The 25,631-nt window shown below is 40.7% G+C and overlaps 1 protein-coding gene across 2 annotated transcripts in view; it reads right to left on the bottom strand.

The window, feature by feature from the left end:
- The window catches only part of si:dkey-91i10.2 (uncharacterized protein LOC555224 homolog), a 73,836-nt gene that overhangs the window by 19,863 nt on the left and 28,342 nt on the right, over positions 1-25,631 (bottom strand). Inside the window, exons 1-2 of one of the 2 annotated variants that reach the window (XM_040034799.1) lie at positions 24,457-25,534; positions 3,389-3,536 (exon numbers count right to left, since the gene is read on the bottom strand). The gene's annotated coding sequence lies outside the window, so the exon portion shown is untranslated. Of the gene's footprint in view, positions 1-3,388; positions 3,537-24,456; positions 25,535-25,631 lie in introns of those variants that run through there. The other variant, XM_040034801.1, reaches the window with a different exon arrangement.

Genomic DNA, 25,631 nt, shown 5'->3' with positions numbered 1-25,631 from the left:
TTAAAACATGAGATTGAGAGACAGATAGTGGAGGATAGTGAAAAAAAATGAGAGAACCCTAGTAGATGAGACAAAGATGAGACAGACGAAGAGAAAATGAGTGTGATGTTAAGAGAAGGCAGTAAGCTGAGGGGACAGTAATGAAGATAACTGCCTGGCAGTCCACTGGCGGATGGTTCTGCTTTTTTCCTTCAGACTAACCAGACAGTATAGCTGCAGATTAGCAGCCAAGACAGTTGGCAAGATGGCACCGGGTGTACTGTGGCTCTGTCGCTCTCTTTAATGAGTACAAATAGCAAGTTCACCGCCCAATACAAATTCTCATTCTCCATATCTCACATCGGGTCTACATCACAGTGAGTAGCGCAGGGTCATGGCTGTGATTATGACTATGGTTATGAAACAAGGACTCAGAGGGCTCATCCCTGATGCATTATGTGAATAATAAAATCCAAATCATCTCCAGACTCAGATGCTCTCAAATGCTAAAGCACGAACAGGCCGCCACGCTTCTCCGAGGCTTTGCGGTAATAAGTAAATTGCCATTCCTTACATGGTTAGAGGTAAGCAGCCTTGCGATCCGAGTTAATCAGTGGGCGGTTTCCCTCGGATTTTATTTGTTGGCTGCTAATTAGATGAACTTGCTCAAAAAACACAGTACATTTTCATTTAATCTTAAATGCACTGTCCTGCTAGCTGAACACTTTGGATCCCCATACTTAGATTACTCTGACAATGACAAAAATGTAGGAAAATGTAGTGCAATGTAAGAAAATACTCCTGGTTGAATCACACTCAAGCATGTAAACCCGTGTCCTGCTGGTTTAGGAAACGCTTTCTTTTTAAAGGAAATGAAAGTAGATTTGTGCGTTTTAATAATGCAAACATGCAACAGAGAAGGACGAATTGACTAACACTTTGTTGTAGAATAAGAGCAGCTTTTTCTGTTTGTTATATTACTTCATGTGGCTGAATCATTCTTCGTGATCCAGGGAAATATTTCAAGTCCATTTTTGTAGGTTTTGCATGTTCTGTTTCTTTACACCGATCAGTATCTTAATGCCTGTGAATCATTTTGATAGTTGTTTGTATATCCTTGATGTTTGGCTGACAGGTTCTTGTGCACCACGCCCTCTTTTCATTAATGATCTGATCGTTATTAAGTATGTGCATTCACTACCTACTTGCATCCCAAAGTAAAAGAAATCCAGTATTGTTTTTTCTTTTTGCAAAATGAACAGATTTATTTCTATAATCAGTTTTAAATCACTACTTGCAAAACTAAGTGATGCCTTAGAGTGACTTCTCTGTTATTCTGCTTAGAAGACACATACAATATGCATGTGCGCAGTTCAGCTGTGAGGGAAAAAAATGCTGAAATCTGAAATTTGGCTTTAAATTAGCTTGAGTGTGAGTGTCTGAATAGCAGGGAGCATCCTGCTCGACATGCCTGTGCCTCTCCCTCTCTCTGTGCCTTTCTCTGGTTGAATTACTGCCAGAGTAAATGCTCTCTGGAGGTCTCGCGCTCTCTGCTCCCTCTGTCACCAAGCTAACTGAGGAATAAGTCATCCCCACCATCAGGGAAGTAAATCAGCCACCATGTCCAGCATGCACAGGGGCTGATTTCTCGAGATATGATGGCAGAGCGCACGGAGAGGACAGCTTCAAAGTGAGGAAATAAATCAATCAAATGATTGGATTCAGTGTCAGAGTTACTGCATTGCTGAGAACGCTGACAAAAAAATCTCCAATTTAATGAGTCAGCTTGTGTATTACTGAGTCCTTCAATTTAAAATTATATGGCCAAAAAGGTCTGTGTCTATTTCAGGAACATTTGATTTAGTTTTGCATTTCCTAGTTGGAAGTAGGCCAGTCACTTCTAGTCAAATCAAATATTAATGGCATATACATGCAGTCCTGTAAGTTCACCCCATGATTCAATAGCTTGTGGAACCACGTTTAGCAGCGATAACCTGATAGTTTTCTGTATGACTACCTCACATTGTCTGTAGGTGTGTGTGCATCTCACGTTGCTGTGGAGGAACTTTGGCCCTCTCTTCTTTTCAGTTCACTGAGTTTTCCATGTATTTGTTTTCTTACAGTCTCACCACAGCACTTCTGCATCGTCCTGCTGCAACCAACTTGGGCCAAGCTTTAGCTGTCAGACAGACGGCCTCACATTTGTTCATGGTTAACTCAAACAATGCAAGGTTGCAAAACAAGCCCAAATCATCACCCCTCCGCCACCATGCTTAACAGTGTGTAAGAGGCATCTGTGCTGACATCCTGTGCTTGAGTTTCTCCAGACTGTGCCTCTTAAAGCATCTCCACTTTGGTCTTGTGTGCCTAAAGGACGTTGTTCCAGACGTCTTGTGGTTTGTTCAGTTGTAGCTTTGTCATGTTCTTTTTAGAGAGAAGAGGTTTTCTCCTGGAAACCCTTCCAAACAAGCTATACTTCGACAGTCTTTTTCTAATTGTAATCTCACGAACTTTAACATCCTAACCCAATTAAATGCTTCATACCGTCACACTGTAATATCAAAGTTTCCCTATAAAAACATTCACCATTTGGGAACTCCCTTTCCTGTGTCAAACTGATGTTGCTTCTCTAGTCAGTGCACACCCTGACTGGACCAGAAAGAAATCCAACTGCAAGAAAGGCTTCACCAGCCATCATCGGTGTTAGGTGATAATCCTCTTGTGAATTGGAGTAAATCTTTAAATTCAAGTTTCAGTGCTTCAAACCTGAAAAGAAGAGGCTATTTTAAGACTGGGGGTCCACATATTTTGTTCAGGTATCTAAATAAATCCATGTCCATCTGGTTATTATTCAGACAAAGGTCAGTAGTTTTCAGTCAGTAGTTTTGTCCTATTGAAACACAGAGCAATTATATCACTATTTGACACAAAATGAGTCACTTTATCTTATTTCAGTCACTTACACAGTTTATCCCTGTATCCTATTTTACTTAATATAACACAAAACTGTGCGTCTAAACCACTGGTGACACTGAAGGTCTTTAGGTTCCTCCTTCTCTGGCTCTTTTGCTCAGTTAAGCGTCACCCCATTCTGTTGGCACGATTGAAGAAAATCTAGCATAAAACCTTCACTCTGTGAGTTGCAAGAATTTCCAATTAAACATAAAGTGTATGGCAGTAAGTCGCTGCTGTGAAAAGACCACAACTCTATTTGTGCCTATGTGCAAACACATCAGTGTGTTATAAGCGTGTCTTTATTCTGCTATCAGCACATCTGCTTTTCACTCTGATTGGGCAGAGTTTACCTAACAGTGAGCATCATGTTGCAAGGATCAGTTTTGGAGCGAAATCCTCTTGTTTCAGCCAACAGTTCCTGCTGGCAGCATGCTGTCTGATCTTCTAAACTTACCCCATTTTAATCAACTCTCTATGCTGCTTCTCTCCTCCTACAGGTCATTGGCTCAGATCCCACAGTGCCCAGCTTCCTCTTCTCAGACTCCCCTCAGCACAGCTATCCGTCTGGAGCGTCCAATGAGCCAGACAGACGTGGCCCTGAGCTACAAGTTAACAGAGAGAGAAAAGCAAGAAAAACAGGACATCAGTCAATAAGCTGCCATTTCTAAATATAATAATAAACTCTTGGAGTAAAAAAACACGATTGCTCTGCCAGGTGCAGCTATATGTAAGGTCTGCTAGTAAAGGAGAGAAACACAATGGGCATCAGAGACTTAAGGCTTGAATAGCAGATGTATCCTGATACTGTAAAACAAACCGAGTCCTCCTTTTTAGAGTGAATTAGATGTTGAGTCAATTACATAATTAGTGTTCGTCTGACAGGAGAGAGCATCCTGAATTACGCACATCACAAGAACATGTGTGTGTTTAATCAGTTAGGGCGTTCATGGACTTCCTCAAAAACACTCTGAGGAGAATATATATATAATATATAAATATATATTTACAAAAGGACTATTTATACAGTAATTATTTTTCATTAGAAATCACAATTTAACACATTTTTCTGTTAATTTACAATGTTAGGTCTGGACAGCTGGATTTGCCAGCAACATACTGTTATTTTACACTTAAACTACTGTAATCTGCAAAAACAGGTTCTTCCAATAAAAAAATATTACATCACTGTGATGGGTGACATATAAGCTTAGCAGTTTAATACTGTCAGCTCTTTGCTTATTATGAGAATGGTATTTTAATGCTCCTGTAATCTCAATAAACAATGTATTATTATAAAATGATTCAAAGTACTGTGAAATAACCCTCATAACACTAAATTAATGACTTCAATTAAGCATTTAACAAACTAACTGAGGAACTGAAGCAGCATAACTTTGCTCAGATAAATTACAGGTGTACTCAAGGAAAATAAGGTAATGTACCGTGTTATTGTGAAATAGCTTTCTGTCTATATTTTTTTCTCAAATGGGTCAAAATTCAAAAAAGTCAAGCGTATTCACAAAGACGGACATGCAGTTTCGTGCATTGTTATAGCAATTAGTTACAGTGTAGTAAGAGAGGAAACCCATACTGGTTGGACCTACTTTGAAGCCTCAGTGTAAAATTAAACTTTGAAGTTTAAATATCCATTTAGCAAACACAAACGATTAATCAAATTAAATAAGATTATTTAAAATGATCGTGAAATATTTTTGGCCCTTATCAAGAAACACTATTATAATGACATAACAATATATTAAGAAACAGTCTCAACAGTATCATGTAAAAATATATGAATCTGCACACAACAACCAACCAGACAAAGTTTAGTTAACCTTCAGCATCCAGTGTGGAACCACCGTACAACACTTTGCAACTACACCAGCCTCCAGTTGCTTTTCAAGTAATGGGTATTTTTTGAGCAGTAAAGCTAACAATAAAAGCAGTGAAGCAAATGACGTAAATTCCATACATTACTACTACCCAGCAGACATGAACGTAATCTAGGACAACAGGCCAAAAACAACAGAGAATGACCTGATAACACACATCTAAGACTGGGATGAATGAATCTGCAGGACTGATGCAGAACAAAGTCTAATAAAACAGAAAAAAAAGCCTCGGCCCACCTTGTGTTAAACCCCAGCTCTTCTGTTTAAACCTCCATCCACCTCCACCATCTTCAACCACATGATGAGAAAATCTACCAGAGACTCATGCAAAGCTCAGGTCACATGATTTCTGACGTTAGCACCCACTCAGTCTCCTTTCCCCCCCTTGCCCCTTGCAGGATGCGGGGAAGTGAAGAGTGCTTTGGCTCCAAAGCTGTGACAAGTGGCTGTCATTTAGAAATGAACCCCACCCCACACCTCCCCTCCTCCATCCCAGGAGTGCTGGATGATTGGCAGGGACTTGGGTAGATCCGCCCTTTTTTCCTTTTTTCTCCCACTCCCCCTCTACACAGGCTCCTGGTCCTCCCGGCAAATATGATGCAGCTTTTTCATTCACATTTTGTTTGTCCCCAGATGTGGAGATTTCAAACAGATTTGAATGCTTAGAATTAAGCTCAGTACTGCGAAACAGTGGGTGACACATACTCCCTCTCTCGTTGCCTTTTTGCTCATGGAATAACCCTGCTCTGACAATCCCACTGAAACCGATAGGCTTTACAGAAAGGGAATGAGAAATTGGTTATCGCCACTGACTGAAGTGACCCATTTATTTATTTCTTTTTTCTGTCTTTATCCAGCGAGCATTTAAATCACTGAGCCAATTCCCTGCTGTTCCAGCCCGTTTCATTCATCCTCTCCTCATGGGTGCTTCTGAACCTCCTAAACTATGCAGAAGTGTTTCTGAGCAGACAGAGTAGGCTGTCTTATTACTCATCTCTCTTTCTTTGTGTGTGTGTGTGCGTATGTGTCTGAATGATGAAGGCTGGATGTCTTTCAGATCCTGTGCGGTAGTAGAAGAGGTGATAATAATGTGCTCGTGGTTTTTGACACCTCCTAGTGCTCCCTACAAACATGCAGACTGTGCCTGTCTATCTCATCCAGATCTGTGTGCAGGTGTGTATTTATGTGTGTGTGTCCATCTTTGTGTGTTTATTTATATATGTGTGTGCCTGTCTGGCAACCTCTCAGCTTGACACTAATTCACACACCTCAGTGCTCACATTTCCTGAAAATGCCATGAGTTCATCACAAAACAGATACATTAAAGGATGTAAACATATTCTGGTTGCTGTCATGTTTTCAGGAATCAGAACCATCTTGATTAAAAAAAAAAGGGAAAACAGGATCCCTGCTGCTGACAAGAGTGATCTATTTTAAAAAACACAACAATAAAAGTTTATCCAGCACAAGACAACACAAATATTAGCTTAAAGCACCACAGGAGCATTGCAGAGGCAAAGCACACAGTCTGCACCTGAGTCTTTTATTTTGAAAACTGGCTGTATTCACTGTGCAGTTTCTTATCTTATTCCGTGCCCTCCTCATCTGCTCTGTACAATCTAATGCAAAGTCTGCCAAACATTTGAGTTACATTGTTAGTCATATAATTTATACCACACAGAGCAGGGTGCCACATTTGGTGGGATTCCAAGCATTGTCCTAAGCAGATGTGATTGGTCTCCAGTGACCACATTGAAGCCCGAACTAAACACAACCCCGCCCGGTGTATTCCAGTAATTTGCCAATGGTTTTTAAAAAAAATTAAAGATGTAGCTAAATGTAGCTAACAAAACTGGTTTAAAATCTACAATGATTTTGTCACATGTGCCTCTAATGCATCATAACACAATAAAACACTTCCTGTCAGTAATTAAGGCCTCATTTTGACTGAATTAGAATAATAAGCAGTTAGCACTGAATCTGTGACTAGATTTTTCAGGGTTTAAATATAATACACTGCAGCAGGCGTCCTAAAAACTCTTTGCTTACAGACCTGTACTGCCAGTAGGGCGATGCTCAGACTCCAGCATAATTAGCTTTTCATTCTTGCAAACCTTATCCACAAGATGCAAGAAATTCTGCCATCAAAAATCAGGCAGCTACAGATTTGGCATTTTGGGGAGTCTGGCAGCTCCCTTTTTTACTCTTTGTGCCTTTGCTATGTTCCACACCAATAGGCAAAAACACTAGAGCACTGTAGGTCCCTCATGTGCCACTAAAACAGCACTGACCCATCGGGGCATTCACTAGGGCGCGGCCTGTATCTGGCACCGGGACGTTGGCACCAGATCCTTTGGGTCCCGTGGTTTGCCGGATGGAGCCTTCCTTAGATTGTGCTTGTTCCAGTAGATCCTACAAATGCTCGATTGGATTGTAATAGGGGAAGTCTGGAAGCCAGGTCAGTGCGTTAGATCTTTTGTCGAGCTGTTCCTGGGAAATGTCCAGTGCACTGTCCTGCTGGGCTGAGGAGGTCCACTGACGTTGGGGAGAGCCTCATCAAATAAGGGGAAATGCTTCATCTCCAACAGTCTTTAGGCAGATTGTGCTTAGATTTTCAAAGTAGCTTCCACATGAATGCCAGCAGTTAAGGTTTCCTAAAACAATATTGTGTTGTAACGAGATGATCAGAGTTTTACATGTCAGTGGTTTTAATATTGTGGCTGACTTGGTGTAGAATTAATATATACTGTTATTTTAGGTTTATAAGCAAAGTAGTGGGTCAGAAAAGCGTCATAAAAGCTATAATATATAATGTAGTCCAATATAATACCAATGCCCAGCCTTTAGAAATCAGGAGTTTCTAATGATATCAACAAAATCTACACATTCCAAGCATGCTAAAATCATTTAGGGTAATGGTGCTGCTGCTGTCGTGGATTTAATTACCTAACTTTGAAACTTAAGGCATTAAGAAAATTTACTTAAATTTGTCATTCAGAAACGGAAGTTACATCAAGGTCCTGACGTCCTGATGGTGTCTAAAAAAACTATGAAAAGATTCCCTCAAGCGTTCTGTGAGGTGGTCGGGCTGACTGGGAAAACAATATTTAAACACCCTTAAACCTGACACGGCATGAAAAGGTTTACCTGCTGCCAAAGTGCGCTGCGTCTCAGCAGGTGTCTGAATCAGAAGGTCTGTGCTGTGTGAAATGAAGGCAAGCCAGCGTTAGCACAGCTGGAAAGCGCTGCAGGAAGGCACTGCAGGAGAGTGACAGACTTGCCAGAGCGCACAGCGAGGCCAAGCGAGGGCACACGGTGAGACAAATGGAGACTGATAAATTCAACTTTTTCCGATTACCTCTGTGCGTACTGGCCAAACTGGTTTCAAAACTTCAAAATTAGGCTTTTTGACAGTCACCTAAGGAGCAGAATGTGAAATTCTGGAAGATGCTTTTGAAAAACAGCGACTTAAATCAGCTCAGTCATTGCTGGATGCGCTGTGGCAGTAAACTTCTGAAGACAACTTTCACAGTCAATTAGATCTGTTTGTGTTTGTTGTCCTTTACGCTGCGCTTCACATCAGCTGTGGCGCTGAGTCAAGACACTGCACGAAGATTGTTTTGACAAAGTAAAAAAAAAAAGTTGTGCACAAAACGATAAAAAAAACAGACAAAGCCAGATTCAAATATATCTTCATGTCTTCTAAGCCAAGCCAGCGCAGCGCCATAGAGTACTTCAAATGCGTGGGAGTGCACATGCACTTGAATGTACAGACACACTGCGCTTGCAACTCAGCATGTGGCAGAAAATGGCAGACTGCTGTCCACACACTGTGTGCCAGCACGCAGCCTAGACTCCAATACAGCTCCAACACAGGCGGCTGCTGTGATATTTCACTTTACACGAGCCCAAAGGCAGCACTCACAAGCGGCACTGAAATACGACCGACTGGTTTCCCTTTTAGAGACCTCTGAAGCCGCAATAACAGCTGCCTGCAACAACAATGACTTTCACGGTGACCAAGGGAGCAGACTTTGTAAATGTGAGGCAGTCTGAGAAAGCTCATAAGTAATAAATCACCACCAAATGCTAAGTGTACAATATCACTGCCTCTGTCCTCTTTTAAGTGGGTGGGGTGGTTGGGTAAAAGTTGTCTGTCTAAATAAAGAAAGCTATGGCACGATAACAGTTTCCTTACACATTTAGGCAAATCAGCAATCGTTTTAAACAAACTGCAGCTCAACTGTGAGGCAGTGATGAATCAGGTTGAGTTAAAACAAAACACACCTCATTGCTTTTTGAAATATTCATCATATGTGCCTCTAGTTTTGCATAAGCGACCTGGATGTGATGCTTTTCCTGCTCGCCTGCCCTCTGTCTTTGTAAGCCATGCACTGATCCACCAGTTTACGTCTCTATCCCTGTAACTGTCGATTCACAGCAAGCTTCAATCCTCCAGAGCAATCTGGCCTCTGCGTTAAAGTCCATTGATTGAGATGCTTATCTGCAGTGTCTTACGTAAGAAACATCTGACTGCCATTTCAATTTTAGATTAATGCACACAAGCGAGATTGAGCCAGAGAGGAAATTCATCTGGGAAAAAGAACTTAATTCTAACAACATGATCGAAATGTTTCATTTTAGACTCTGACTTGCAGGCAAGCATTTCGAGGCATGAACACAAAGGAGTTTCAGTGCAATCTGTGTGGTAAAATGAATATAAAATGAATCAATTAAAACTTTTTTCATCTGATATGATGGAAAATCAAATATACTGTGTTTCTCATATATAAAAAAACAGTAGAAATGAATAATGGAGGTCCCAGTCTTATTAGTAATCAAGAACAATGGGTCATTTCAGATGAGTCACCTTACATTTGAGACTATTAGAGTTCATTGCTTTGACAGACAGACAGGGCACACACACACATTGCAAGACGAGGGCTGCGCGGGGCTCAGCAGGTAATAAGAAACTAGTAACCTAATGAAGTGAAGTGCCTCTCATTCTCCTGTCAGGGGGAGGATGCACAGAGAAGAGGGAAGAGGTCAGAGCACTGAGGGATCAGAGTCTATACATTTACTTCTATTAGAAGGATTAGTTTACTAAATGGTTTTAGATGCAAATTAAAGCAATGAAGAGGGAGGCTGAAGAAATTCTAATCACAGAAAGAAGATAAGGGTCTGGATGGAACTGTGTGTGAGCAGCCTCGTGGAAAACGTAGTCTTTTCCTGTCTGAGAACATGTGCAGTGGACTTTGAACCGTTACAGAAAATTTGGATCAACTTTTTAAGGACAAAATATTAATCAAGCACATTTTAATGTAATTTGTTGACTTGAAATCCTCTCACGAAACTACACCTCTTAATCCCATTTTAGGGGGGAAATTTGAAATTGTACAGAAACAGCACAGTAAGTACGTTGCTAATATGTTTGATACTGCTGTGCCATATCATAGCGATCGCAATAATAATAGTATAAATTTTCATGTGATCACAAAGTGTCATAATGTCATATCATGTCTGAAAGCAAGAGCCTCAGGTGAGGATTCTATACCTATAAAGGGAGCCTCTACAACCTTCAACAAAGCACAGTGCTTTAAAAAATAGGCAAGAGAACGGTTGAAAAGCTGCTGAAGGTGGAAACAACAAACCTGTTTCACCACTTGATGCAGAAACATATGTACAACCAGGCTACAAAGGAGGAGATGCTAGCAGCTGATGATGTGCAACCCAAAAGTAAACAAACAACGAGCATTGCTAGCTGCTCTGGCTAGCTGCTCTGGCTAGCTGCATTATAATGCAGGCTTAAGGTTAAGTAACTTTAGTTATTGTTAAATTAAAGTGTAAAAAATGTAAACTTTGTACTTTTACTTTAAATTTCAAGATAAAACACTACCCAGGCTACTTATGTGCTTATACTTAGCTTATGCTGTATCACTGGTGCGGCTGTGAGTCAGGCGGTAGAGCGGGTCACCTAAAAATTGGAAGATCTGCAGTCTGATTCCCAAACTACTGTTCGCATATTAACCTCCTAAGACCCGAACTCTTCCATGGCATGCATTTTGATTTTCTCTTTGATATTTGAGCTGATTGGGACCCGATGAATCTAAAAACAAACAATTACCAGATTTTTATTTTTTACCTAATTTTTGCTTCTAAGAAAAATGAGAGCCACATATGACGATATTCGTTTAAAATTTTTATAGAACAGTAGCAGTATAATGTCCTCGTAAGTGGATATCAGGCCCTTGTTGAGCAAAATTGAGTATTTTGGTCTAAATAACCCAAAATGTGATGTCCACAAATGTGGACGCCAGGTCCTAGGAGGTTAAAGTATTCTTAGAGCAAAATACTGAATCCCAAATGGCCCTTGATGCATGAATCTGAGTGTAAGTGTGTGTTAATGTTACACAAAGCGACAAAAGTGCTTGGATGAGGCTTGTACCGGTAGTAAAAAGTGGCTTTTTTGTACACTTCATTAATCCCCCAGGGAATTTGTCCTCTGCATTTAACCCAATGCAGCACGGTGGTTAGCACTGTTGCCGCACATGTTTGCATGTTCTCCTCATGTTTGTGTGGGTTCCCTCCGGGTACTCCGGATTCCTCCCACCGTCCAAAGACATGCAGCTTGTGGGGATAGGTTAATTGGATAATCCAAATTGCCACTAGGTGTGAATGTGAGTGCGAATGGTTGTCTGTCCCTGTGTGTTGGCCCTGCGACAGACTGGCGACCAGGGTGTACCCCGCCTCTCGCCCTATGACAGGCTCCAGCGCCCCCCGCGACCCTGAAAAGGATAAGTGGAAGCAAATGGATGGATGGATGCATTTAACCCATTCACCCTGTGAAGCAGTGGGGAGCCACCAATACAGCGCCCGGGGAGCAGTGCGTAGAGACGGTATCTTGCTCAGGGGTACCTCAGGGTAGCTGTTTGGTGGATTTAAATCCCTGAGCTTCCAATCATGGGGTGAGTGCTCTACCTACTGTGCTGTCTCTGCCCAAGATTTATTGCCATGTCATAATTAAATAACCTTCACTTACTTTTAAATGCTGCAGCAAGAAAATGTTGACTTTTTTCTGTATTATCAGAAATATCATTACTTGAAATTTTCTTGCGCTATATCATGAGGTTTGAGGTAAAACAACAGTAAACAAACACTACTTAGAAAAGGAGTCTGCTTTTCAGCAGTGATGTCCTGGGGAATCAGCTTCATCACCTCAGTCCTTTCAAATCGTTTCACTCACAACACACAACAAGAAAAACATCAGCTCTAATCCACAGAGGTTTTCAGTGGAGTGTTTTCCAGTTTCTTCTTCCAGCTTCAACGTATTCTTTCAAGGGAATCTCAACCAGTTTTCCACATCAAATACGACTGGATGTGTCATAATTCTTTGAAAATAAAATATCTCTTTTGAGGCTCCAGGTAAGATGTGCAATTGAGTCAGCTCCCACTGGGGGTGACAACTACATGATTAAGAGGAAAAAAGCATCTAGAAATGTGAGGAGGAGGTAGCCAAGCTTCTGTAAACTGATCCTTACCCTGCTTGAAGCTAGAAGCTTAAAGCTGTGCCAGCTGATACTAGCATGACACACCCACACCTCAGACTACACTGTTGGTAGTTAAGCTGCAAAAAGACTCTACGTTTGCTTCCATCTCATCAGTAAAGAGAAATGATGACCTGTGACGAATGGGAAAATGGCACCTGTAGGCTTGCAGATACAGATTGCAACATGATACAACATTTAACCTCCTTCAAAGACTTTCAAACGATGGATTTGTTTATTTAACTAAATGTTTTGGGGCTTAATAGTAGCCAAGCAGCATCCTGTGGGCTTTTTCCACTTAGGGATTTAGAATGAATAAGCAGAAATCATGCCTTTCCAATCTTTAAGCTCCAGCTTCCAGCCGTAAATGAATACATCATTACAATAGACTAGTTTGACAATAACATGGGGAACTGGGTGATGTAAAATAAATATAAATGGTTTTTCAAAAAAAAAAAAACATCCTGGTATGCACAAGCTGAAGAGTATCTTCAAAAGCATCATTCAGCATTTCCATTTTACATCTCAGACGCATTCCCACAAACAGACTAACCCCCCCCCCCCGGCTCTCTGTTTACCATCAGCCACTGAAATGTGGGTTAATGAGGCACCACCCGGGGGCACTGTCAGCAACACCTATACTACTAGTCTCATCAGAGGGAGGGGAGGCCAGGGAGTGGGCGGGGGAGCCCGCGAGGCTCCGAGCACAGGCAACATCAAAAGGTGGAAGTGTGGAAGAGTACCCCTAATTAGGCAGAATGACTGTGGTATGTGTGTGGACTACAGGTCTCTGTGGAGATATGAAGAGCTGTACAGTAGGGAAGTTTTACTACAGCTGCTGAGTGCTCGTCTCTGCGGGAATCTGAAAACGGTTATTTTGGGCTGCATATGTAAAAATAAGAAGTGCACTTTGTTTTTATAGCAGGCCGGCTGGGCGCCGAGCATCAGCGGGAAGTGGTTTTAAAACATTTTAACAGCAAGTGAAAAAAAATGCATTTGATTACGATGGCAGCACAATGGGCACAGGAAGGATGCTGGCTGTCAAAGTTGAAAGTGTGATAAAAATGCTAGAATGAAAATATTGCAAAAAATAAGTCCTTGAGCACAGATACTCGTATCTTCCTGCTCCTCTCCAACTATGTGCAGGGTGTAGATGCAATTTGAGCCTCGATTTGCACGTCTTGTTATAATTGGTAGGACTGTTGCAAAGAGATTATCCCCCAGTTTTTTACTAGTTAGTTTTAGTTGGCAAAATTCTCCATTAAGCTTCTTCTTACATACCACATATCTCCTATCACCCTGTTTGTTGCAGACACACTGTTTGACCACCAAATTGACTGGCTTGGCGGTTTTGTCCATTTGAGTGAATGGCAGGTCTAGAATGGACTAATAAACTTGGAGAAGTACAAAAATTCAAAAACAAAATTTAGCTTGATTACAGAGTTTAGAACATTACTAAACATCAAATATAAGTTGCAGAGTGGCATTAAAGCGCCCCTCCAAGTCAAACTGCCCTGCTGGGCACTGCGTCGTCAGTGGTTCCAGGTCATCTCGGTCTCATTCATATTTCATGTGTTGGGAGGTGGAAATGTTGCAGATGAATAATACAGGCGGCAGATGACCTGAGAGCAAACACTTTGCTTCTTTTGCATGAGGTTTTCCATGAGCCGCACAGCAGATGTGCACGTATTCAAAGAGGACAAAAGAGGAAGTCTTTTCCGCTGAAGAGAGACAGTTCAAAGGAGCAATAATGCAAATGATGACCGCAGCTATCGTGTGATATGAGGGCTTGTAATAAAGATAAAATGATCTGGAAAGACTGGCGCTTTGAAGTGATACGAGACGGGTTTCCACTGAGAAATAAGCACTGGATGTTATCTTTAAAGGGGCGCTGTTTAGCTTTACTGTGTTATTTTATTGGATTTTTTTGCCTGTTGATTGGTCTTTACCTTGTAGTTTCATCTGCTGCATATGTGTGTTTCTGTGTTATATCCAGGGCTCTGCGTTAAATCAAATCGAAGGGCTGATTAATTACATTTTATACACTATTCATTTAAACAGTGTTCTTTTCTAGAGAGCCTGCTGCCTCTGAGAATCAAGGCACAATAAAAAGACAATAACTAACAGCTAAAATAACAATCTCAATTAAAAAATAGTCAGCACTTTACTCGTGTTGTCATATCAAAAAATGGTGTGATCAATATTGTGCTACACTGTAAGTCTGCATGTCAGACGCGCATGTTTAATTGATGAAGCAACAAGCCATGTAATTACCTGGTGATTGCAGAGGAAAATAAGCTGTGATAAAAAATAGGCATACTCAAGAGTGAAGCTTAAAGAAGGTAAGATCTATTTTCATATATATATGTTTGTGTGTGTTAGCCAATCAGCAGAGTGGCTTTCTATCATGCCACAGCCAGCCTCTCCCATTGACTCACGGAGCATCACAGATCTCTCAAATTGATGGTATCCATAACCACGGGTGTACAAAGCTAACCTTTAGAGCCACAGGTATGTGAAGGCTCAGCATACACACACAAACACACACACCCTACAGATACAAGATCAAACTCCAGTACATCCCTTTTAACTGGGAAGCTGCACTACGGTGATTATGAACCCGTGTGGCAATTTAAAGTTCTGATCTACAAAGAGGATTTTGGATGAACATGAGATCTTTCCCTCTGAGGAGGAGAAATGAAGCGCGCCCATCATCACTGCTCATCTGTGTTGCATGATGAATGAACAAATGAGAGCCAAGAAACAGAGACAGAACATGATGTCATAAGTAAGCTTTGTGTAAGGCAGGGAGGAAATGCTGACATTTAAGTGATGCAGAGAATTAATGAGTTAGTGTTTGCGCATGAGACAGCTTGCCCAAGGCTGCAACTCTGATGCACCATTTGGAATCAAAAGAACAAAACAACTTTGCGTTCTTTGTTTCTGTGAGGAGTACACAGTACTCTCAGATCTATAACAGACTACAAACAGTGCATTGAACCCACGTTGCACTGCCATCTATCGCTGTTGATTCTTCCAGTTTTTAGCTTCATCATCTTCCTTAGTTATTTGTTTTTGAGAGGCACACCCAAGCTGCAGACTACTCCAGCATGAAACGGGTAAAAGCCTAGGATACTGTCTTCTTCATCGAGACACATTTTATTCCATTTTTTCATTCAAAGCTCAGAAATGCAGGTAAAACGTGACCACCAATCAACAGCTGAACCACCAACTAGACACCAACCTACAAAAACTTTATACAAAAGATCGGCGTAGCCAAAGTATTTGATGTTGTTGTTAAGCTACAACCGTAATTCATTCAAGGGAGTTGTCCCCTGCAGCTTTTAGTTAGAAAGCAGGTTTACGCCACTGCCACGATGGCTTTACTTTTGAGACGTGAAGGCTAAATCAATATTTTACATCCCGTCAATGAAATAGCTACATGACCATGTTTTTAATGAACTAATGTTTTCATTCATGTCGGTCACACATACAGCACATACATTAAAACAATATTTATTATAATTTCCAATTCACTTGATTTTAGCCAATATGTTCCAGTATATATATATATATATATATAATCCAGTATATGTTCAATGTTCAGTGTTTAGTACAATTTGGATCTTCAATTATTGACCAATGAAATCAATGCACGTACTATCTCCCTTAAATGTCTCTTTTTAAAATTACAGGTTAAACATGTATGTTTTTGACCATGTCAACATCAAACCCACAGTGTGCAGGTTAGACTTTGTTTCTAAAACTAAACAGGATTATATGTAGCTTGCAAAGAAGACAAATAAGTCTACAGTACTGTGCAAAAGGTTTAGGCAGGTGTAAACAAAGAATGCTTTCAGAAATATAAATGAATGTTTATTTGACCCAAATGTATTCTGCAGCATGAGAACAACCCCAAACATACAGCCAAATCTATTAAGAACTCATTTCAGCATAAACATGAACAAGAAGTACTGGAAGAGATGGGATGGCCCCCAGAGAGCCCTGATCTCAACATCATCAAGTGTGTCTGGGATTTCATGAAGAGACAGAAGGATGTGAGGAAGCCTACATCCACAGAAGATCTGTAGTTAGTTCTCCAAGGTGTTTGGAACGACCTACCAGCCGAGTTCCTTCAAAAACTGTGTGTAAGTGTATCTAAAAGAATTGATGCTGTTTTGAAATCAAAGGGTGGTCACACCAAATCTTGATTTGATTTAAATTTCTCTTTGGTTAATTTACTGCATTTTGTTGCTTGATGAAAATGAATGAGTCGCACTTCCATTTTTGAAAACATTCTTTGTTTACAGCATTTTTTTAATCACCTGCCTAAAACTTTTGCACAGTACTGTATATATGCAGTTACACTCTTTAGCTCCTCAATCATGAGTCACTGGACATTGTGGACATCGACGGTCACACTTCATGCATAATGCACCTTTTATATGTATGGACGTGTGCAGGTATATGTGTATGTATATGTATACATATGTACATTTAGTGTGTACATGTGTGTGTGTGTGTACATGTCTATACTTATAGATATCTATTACTTATATAGTAATAGTAATGGTAGAATAGTTACATTTATGTCTTGCACATTTTTACAACTCTCTATCCATAATAACATACTGTGTATATAGTGTATTATCTTACTTATTTGTATTTGTTGTATTTTTTTTGTATTTTTTGTATTTTTCTTCTGCTATCTGATCCCACAGCGGGGAAATTTGTGCGTTACCTCAGCTCAGGTGAGGTAACGCACAAATTTCCCCGCTGTGGGATTAATAAAGTCTTATCTCATCTTATCTTATATGTATACATAAATCATGGTTACATGTATACATCATCCTGTTGTTAAGTGCTTATAAACACTGTTTATAAGTGTTTTTGTCATCCAACTAAATACTGTGACATAAGAAAGAAAGTTGAATTAACCATAAATGTCTGTGTCATACATGAGCGAAGCGAAAAAGCACAGCAGGATAGCTGCTTTTACTCCCTCGCTGAGAAACAAAGTAGCAGCGTAAGCCTCGGCTGCAGTTGCAGCCAGAAGCTCATAAAAACTGTAGCATTAGAGTAGTACCAAAGTTCACCCCAAACTGCATGGCCAAAGTATTTTAAATTAATGAATGTTTTATCAGCCTATCCACACAGTGAATGTTAAGCTTCAACTCATCAGTGCACACCCATTCAACTTTAATTGGACGCTGACAGTTGCACATGTTAAATTCCCAGTTTTATCAAAGAAGCAGACATTTTCCATCAGACTTCCTTTTTCAAAATCTCTTGTGGGATAATAATGTGTTGTTTGTGAGACCCTTGATACCCACAACCACCCCACCCACTTTTTGTGTCTTCTCAATAACAAAATCTAATTTTATTGAAATAAATTTTAGTTCCACTTGAAGAGATTTTCTCCTGTATTGGTAATAAAATACTTCGCACTACTCACAAATTATTTGCATTTTTAAAGTTACAGTTACAGTTTTGTGTATGTGTGTTTCGGGATTTTTAAAGGTTACTAAACAGTATCAAGTAGCTGACCAAATAATAAAATATACATAAATTCTCGTTTTTCACATCTGAGTTAAATAACAAAAAACAGCTAAATATCTAAGCTCCAGGAAAACAAAGCAGTCCCCAAAGATCTAGGAGTTGCTAGAGTAGACCTTTAATCTCTAATTACTTCCCGAGGCAAGAAAATATGATAAAAGAATATGCAGTAAAGTAAACTATCTAGTGATGTAGTGTGGGCAAACATAGATTCCATAGAAATACAATATGACAGTAGCCAGGTTCAATGAAAGGTCCACACACACGCGTGCACACACACACCTATCCCCAGGGTGTGTTCCTGTGTCCGTTGTCTTTTCTGCAGGGGATCATAATGACATCAGCAAGAGCAACACCTACATAAACAAAACCTCAACAGTCGCCTCACATTCATATCCACATCCATATGCTCACTTGCACACAGACACACGAACACACAGTCTCTGACCTCATTCCTACAATCTGTCTTCTGGGAGAAAAAGGCAGACGTAGACAAACAGAAGAAGAAATGAATGCTACCAGGTAAAATAAAGGGAGCAAACAGTTGCAGAGCTGAAGAGCCTAAACTGAGTGGAAGAGGAACATCTGATAAAAGCTCACAGAGGAGAAAAGAGGCGGAGAGCTTAGGTGACTATAGAGAGGAAGATGAGCAGAGATTGATGGGATAGGAGAGATAGAGGTATCGCTGCTGTCCCAGGAGTGGCGTTAATAAACAAATTAAGGCTGATAAGGCAGGAGAGGATTTGCTGGGCAGCAGATGGCTGCATGCCTCACCCCCTCCCAATCACCAGGAATCATGAGAGAGAGGGGGATAAGAGAGGACGAAGGTGGATGTTGAAAAAGAGGAATGGACATTGATGATGAAGGCAGTTAGAGTTTTTTTTAAAGAGAGCACTTTTTTTCTAAATCATCCTGTCAGTCAGAGGAAGATAAACAGATTGTGCCATGTTTTATTCACCCTCTCTGTTACAGGCAGCTGCATGGAAAAGAAAAAATAAAATCCTCTTTGACATCAAAATAGGGAAAAATGTTTCAATAATGCCCTGCTGGTCTTAGAAACTTAAGGTTATTCTTAAGATTTGGAGTTGAGAAGCTGAGAAGCATTAAAAGTTTTAAGATTTAAACAAGAAGCACTCAGAGAGCACAAACCTCCGTCCTTGTAGTGCAGTAAAAAACAGATAAAAAGAGGTAAGTAAATAACAGCAATTGATTTGTAATTACATGCACATGAATAACTTGAGCTTATTACATTTTTAGCTCAAGTTACCTTGTTATATTTTAAATCTTTATAGTCATTCAATTCAATTGTATTTATACAGCGTCAAATTACAACAACAGTCGCCTCAAGGTGCTTTATATTGTAAGGTAGACCCTACAATCATACATACAGAAAAATCCCAACAATCATATGACCCCCTATGAGCAAGCACTTTGGGAAGTGGGAAGGAAAAACTCCCTTTTAACAGGAAGAAACCTCCGGCAGAACCAGGCTCAGGGAGGGGCGGGGCGGGGCCATCTGCCGTGATTGGTTGGGGAGAGAGAAGTAAGACAGGATAATACAGTACTTTCTATATATTGACAACACAACACACCACACTAGTAAGAATCATAGTCTCTAAGGTAAACGACCTTTTGTCAATTTTTGACCAATAAATCATTACGTTGACCTTGAAGACCCTTGTACGCATATACAAAATTTAAATTTTTAATTTCTTTAAACGGAAATCATTTAAAACTTTGAGCTATTGTGTTTACAGGCAGGCTGGCAGACCAAAAAAACATAACTTGCTTGACAAAGGTAATTATATGCTATTAATATGAATACTAGGCTCCTAATACTTGGAGACATATAGGTTGCAGACCTTTCCCCTATTTAATTTCATTTGTCTTTATTTTTATTTCAAATGAACTGCAACCAGAGCTTACTGAAGCGTAACTAGTCAGCAGCAGTTGGACTACAAACTGATTTCATATCAAAACTACAAAGTTCTGGTGTTGAAAATCTGGTTCCTTGCAAAAGAGCCCCTGTTACAATACTGGCCAGACTCAGTGAATCAGAAATGACTTGGAAGATGCGACTTTCCAAGCAGTCGGAGAAAACATGGCAGAAACGAAACTCTGTGACTCTGTAACGTTAGACAAACTGCTTTTAAATTCAGCCATGTATTCTTGCAGTCGCCTCTTTTTCACCGGATCAATGCTGAACCCTGACCTTGCTGTGGGGGGTGTCAGTGTTTTCCATAAGCCTTTCTTGTCAGCTCATTGTCAGCTCCATCAGAGATACATCGAGCTCTGATTATCGACTGACTGGCTCCTACAGGCGCCTATGAGGATCTGTATGTGCTGAAGCTCTTCTGGATGTCATCACATGACTAACACCTTTTTTAAAGATAGGGAGAGTGAGAGGAGGGGTGAATGAACAGGGGAGGGGGAAGGAAGTAAAGCACCTTTTCTTGCTCCCCAGGAAGCCAAGGACACACTTATGACTTGCTTAAACTGGAGAGGAGAGGAGAGGAGAGGAGAGGAGAGGAGAGGAGAGGAGAGGAGAGCAGTCTTTCAGATGACATAAAAGACAAAACAGCATCAAGGAAACAGGAGAAAAGAAGAGCAGGGGTTTGGAGGAAGAAGGGATGAGAGCGATGAAAAGATGGAGCTGGAGGGATGTATCTTAGTAGCACAGACAAAGACGTGGGGCTGAATGGGTGGGTGTTGGGACTGGAAATGAAAAGGATGAAGAGCCATTGATCAGCTGTCACCTCAGTTTACAGAGACCTGACTAACAAACATCAACGCTCAAATGCTCAGTAAACTCACCATTGTATGAGAGTGCATTTACATTTATGCAGTTTAATGCACGGCCTGCTGCTGTGTCTTTCAGACCTGTGTACTGCTTCTGCTCTTCATGTTATTCATATTTGGTCAAAATATAGCACAAATACTAAAATCATCTTTTTTGTTCTACTTTTTCCCAATGTTTGTGTTCATATCATACTTGCTGTTCTATACCTCGTCAATTAAAGTGAATGCTAGTGCCCAACATAGCCTCATTTTCATCTACTATAGAAAGGTATACAGGAAACTGTGTCCACAATCTTTCCTGACCTTAAAATGTTCTCATCATTTTGTAGATAGAAACAATTTCTAAAATGTGGGTCCAAATGCTGCATGTATCTTATGCAGCCAGTGGAAGTGCAGCACTTCCCCCATCCACCCAAAGTTGGTGCACATTTAGAGTCCTTGCACCTCGCCAAGGTCTTCTGAGGGCTAAAATAATTTCCCCAGAACATAATTTAGACCCCAGTCCTCATGGTGGAAAAGCAATGACTCCCAGAAGATCCTTGTCTTCGGGCAAAGTTCCTGCAATGGATATATATAGTTGAACAGTACTTGTTGACTAGTACTTCCATCACACATTCATACAAGCATGCATGACACCTTACTCTTACTCTAGCTGTCTGCTCCAAGCCATCGAAATGTGAACATCACTAAAAATCAAACTTGACATCCCACAGTGGGTCCCACTTTACTGGCACCAAGCAGAAGATTCACCCACAAGATGCTCCAATAACAGCTAAGTTTATTCCTCTGATTTTTGTTAGAATAATTACTCTTCCTCATTTTCCTAAGTACACCTAACTATATACCAAAGCACCATTTAATTAGCGCTGAAGAGCCAACCACATTGGACTGTATCTTTCTATAAATGGCAGATGGAAATAGCTAATTACTATCCCCAAGAAACCTTTTGGTCATCCTAACCGGTGGGTACAGACATGATTAGCCTCACGTAAACCTTTTAAGCCCCGAGTCAAAAGCTCTCTTCTCCCACTCCCCAGCATCAATATCTCTATGCAAACCTGCCTATGTCAACTCAATTTATTTTCCAATTTCCCGCAGGGTGAAAGACTGCCTCTCTCTCTCTCCCACTGTCTACCATCCATCACTCTACAACTTTCCATTCTCTGATGCTTTTCTCTTTTCTCTCTAGGCAGCCATGTGTCCCATCCTCTCCTCTTTTATTTGTCAATTGTCCTCTCAGTTGAAAATTTTAGGTACTGCTGTGTGTGCCTTGTGTGTCTTTGTCAGACAGGCAACTGAGAAGAGAAAGACAGGGGAAACTTAAGCCTTGATTATACTCTGTTGCAGACACGGACAGCTGGAGACATTGCTGTTAGACTTTTTTAATGTGCACTTGAAGTCCGCCGCCTGGTGCCCGTGCACGGTTGGTGCATTGTGATATGAAATCTCTGCAGATGAGTCCTCACGGCCACAAAAAACAGTCAAACGAACGGATGTCGACCCGCGCACACACAGTCTCATCATCAAATTTATATCACTTGGACCAAAAGGGAAAGTATAATCCAGGCACTGGAGTGGTTATGTAAGTAATGGAACAGGAAGAGGAACATTACGCAGACAATAATTTAACAAATTACTAATATGAAAAGGCTCTAATCCAAGTGGCTGTAGTACCTCAAATAGCCACTAGAGGTTTTTGACCCAAAAGTGAGTCGTTCGTTGTAGACTCACATTACCAGGAAGAAGTGCCACTTTGAATGCCAGGTGGCCATAGCTACTGGCTTTAAGTAGTGTGTTTTATATAGAGTGTGTGATCTGAAGCCACAAGAAATTTCTAACAGTCTATCTCAAGCAATTTTTTTTTGCCTCTTTTAGCTTTTTGTTTTGATTTTATAGCACATTTACTACTTAAGTCCCAACTTTCACTGTCACCATTTCCAGCAACAGCAGCCAGCCGATAAACCTCTTGTACATTACCTGATGTCGAAAAATACAAAATATAAAAAACAGCAAAGACATCCGGCTGTACTTATATTTATCCAGAACCAGCAAACAACAACTCCAAAAGACCTCACTTCCTGTGCCAATAGACAATGATTGCCGACTAAGATGAGTATTGATGAGAATTTACTGATACCAATGCCTTTAATGATTCTGCCTATGTGTCCAATTCTTTATCAATTGCTGTATTGATTCTTGATCAATTTTTTTCGTTTAGTGCAAAAGACACCCAACAAAGGCTTTCGGGATAAATTAAACTTCTTTTGAGCCTTTACACAACAGCTAGAACAAGAGTAGAGAATAGGTTAGCATGTGCAAATCTTCAATGCCTTATGACTGTATCTGTATCTGCAATTAGATCTTTGTGTTTTCTGTTTGCAACTATTACTGCAAATGTAATTATTTAGAGCTTTAGACTGTTGGTCTAAATCAAATTTTCTAAATCAATTTCAGGACATCAACATGGAACCATGTAAGCTACAGCTGGCTGAAATAAACTGCTTGAAAAAAGAAATTAAGGAGTTCAAGTCAAAAGTTTGAACAAGTTGGTAAAACAGGTCATTCGTAACGGTATAAGGAGTTTTATGGTGTCATTAGATGACTGCAAAACATACTTTATTGCAAGGAACTATCCCAACACAAGACTAATGTTCATAAGCACTGAAAAAAATTGTTATGAATTTGATCACCCATTCCTTCACCTCTGCTTTACATGAAGCCACAGCCAAGGCCAGTTGATATTCATGCTGCTCTCTAAATAACCATCAGCATACACCAACACAAACACAAGGCTCTGGCCAGCTGCAGAGGAATACACTATCGACCAGACAGGAATTTATCAGCCACCATAATTAATCTTGTGGGAGGCGGGCAGTGAATGTCTGCCTGTGAGTGAATCTCTAAGTATGCCTCAGAGAGACACGGGGCGGGAGTGATGGCTCATATTGACGATATCTCTTGTGTAGAACAGCCCCGGTACAAACTCGCACACAGACAGACAGGCAGACAGTCCGCAACACACATACAGGCCCAAAATCTTTAGAGGGTCATCCAGACCTGAAAAGAAACTACTCACATCATGCAACGTTTTCAAAGATGTCTGAGCATCTACACCAGACTGCATCTGTTTATCCCGCTTTTCCTCCAGGAAAGACTTTGCCCTTTTGAGTTACACATTTAGTGATCACACAAGCTCCCAGCTTTAGTCCGATACGAACACACGAATAAGCAAAAGTAGGTTGTAAAAATGGGCTGTACTATCAAAAGAAGCCTAGAACATCTATCTTTGTCCATGCAAAGCATCACATTACACCTGCTGTCATCCCTCGACTTCCCTCCATACAAGGCTCTATGAATTATTGAGCGATCCCTGCACCGTCAACTACTACACCTCCGATTGAGCAGAATAAATATTCAATCTGCTTTCACCATTCATAAAATGACAAGACCCCCTGTTTGCAAGAGACCACCTGCAAGATGAAACATAGGGAACTGAATGTATGATAATGGCCTCATTTCAAAGGCATTTTAAGAAAGAGGCTCATGCAGCTCTTTCACCAACCAGACCACATGCTTCTTTCCTTTTTGCTCTAGTTTTTCCACCGGTAACAACTATCTCCACTCTGCAGGTCTTTCCAGCACAGGGAAGGATGCATATGCCACAAACTCTTTCGCATAAGATAATAAAGGCCATAAAAGTGAAAAGAATTTTTGTATGTTTGTGTACTCACCTTTGTTACAAAGCAGCGTGTGTCTGTTGCTCGTTGTGTGTGTTATGAGCTCCGGAGCGCAGCGGGCAGCCTATCCTCTCTGTCTCGCTCCCACTGCGAGCTGGAGTAAAGTGCGTGTGAGAGAGAGTGTGTGTGAGTGTGAGCCCTCTCACTGGCTATTGTTACAGAGAAGGTAGCCAAACTGAGCATGCTCCAACATGAACAGCCCTTGCGGTTGGCATGGAAACCGGGAAGCGGCTGTCTTGCTCAAGTTGTGAGGTGCTTTTCAGACACACTCAGACAAATGCAGAGCGAAGTGCTGGCAGGTGCTGGCGCCGTGTCATCATCCTGGCCACGTTACTATGCTTGATTAATCCTTCATTCTCAGCGTTTCAATTCTCGTCAGTCAGAGTAACGTGACAGCTGCTCTGACAGCCAATGACCTGGATCACACACAGAAATTCACACGGCGTCCTGGATAGAGTAATCCACCACAGTATGGAGCTCAGCACCGCACATGATTGTTAACCTAAATGTTACCAGAATCTGTGTGGGTTTATTAGGGATTATCATCCCACCAAAAATGTATCTTACCCAACTTTCCATGCTCTGTCCATAAACCCCAAGGCCACAAGAGTGAACTCATTGTAAAATATTTGTTGCATTTAATTTGCAACAATATTGCATTAGGGTATAAAACAAAGCATGTCTGTGTGGACCATTCATAGTGGCCTGCTGTCAAATTTGTAATTTATTGGTGCAAAAACCTGTCAATAGCTTGGATAAATTATTCACGTTGTTTCTAACATATTTGTATAACCAGCTGTTGAACCATCCTAGGTAGAGAAAATAAATCTTTTGACAAGCATCAGTTCAGACACGCACATACCCACATTTTTAAAATCACAAGCATTGTGATAATATACGTTTTTTGCTCCCAAAGTTACAAAGCCCTCTAGTGGATAAAAGGCTGCTAAGTAGGAAACATCATGATCATTTTGTAGCAGGGCTGGGTATCGTCACTGATTTCTAGAATCGATTTGATTCTGATTCACAAGGTCCCGAATCGATTCGATCCACGATTCGATTTGATTTGAATCTGGGAAATTTTGCCTCACACAGTCAGAAATATTATAATTCAGATCAGTACATTTACATATTTTTGTATCTATAAAAGGGAAGCTGACACTTTCCAG

This window comes from Simochromis diagramma, unplaced genomic scaffold, assembly GCF_900408965.1.
Source record: "Simochromis diagramma unplaced genomic scaffold, fSimDia1.1 OVJJ01000091.1, whole genome shotgun sequence".
In the NCBI taxonomy this organism is placed as follows: Eukaryota; Metazoa; Chordata; class Actinopteri; order Cichliformes; family Cichlidae; genus Simochromis; species Simochromis diagramma.
Note: the sequence above shows the minus strand (reverse complement) of the source record. Positions and strands in the feature narration are given on the sequence as shown.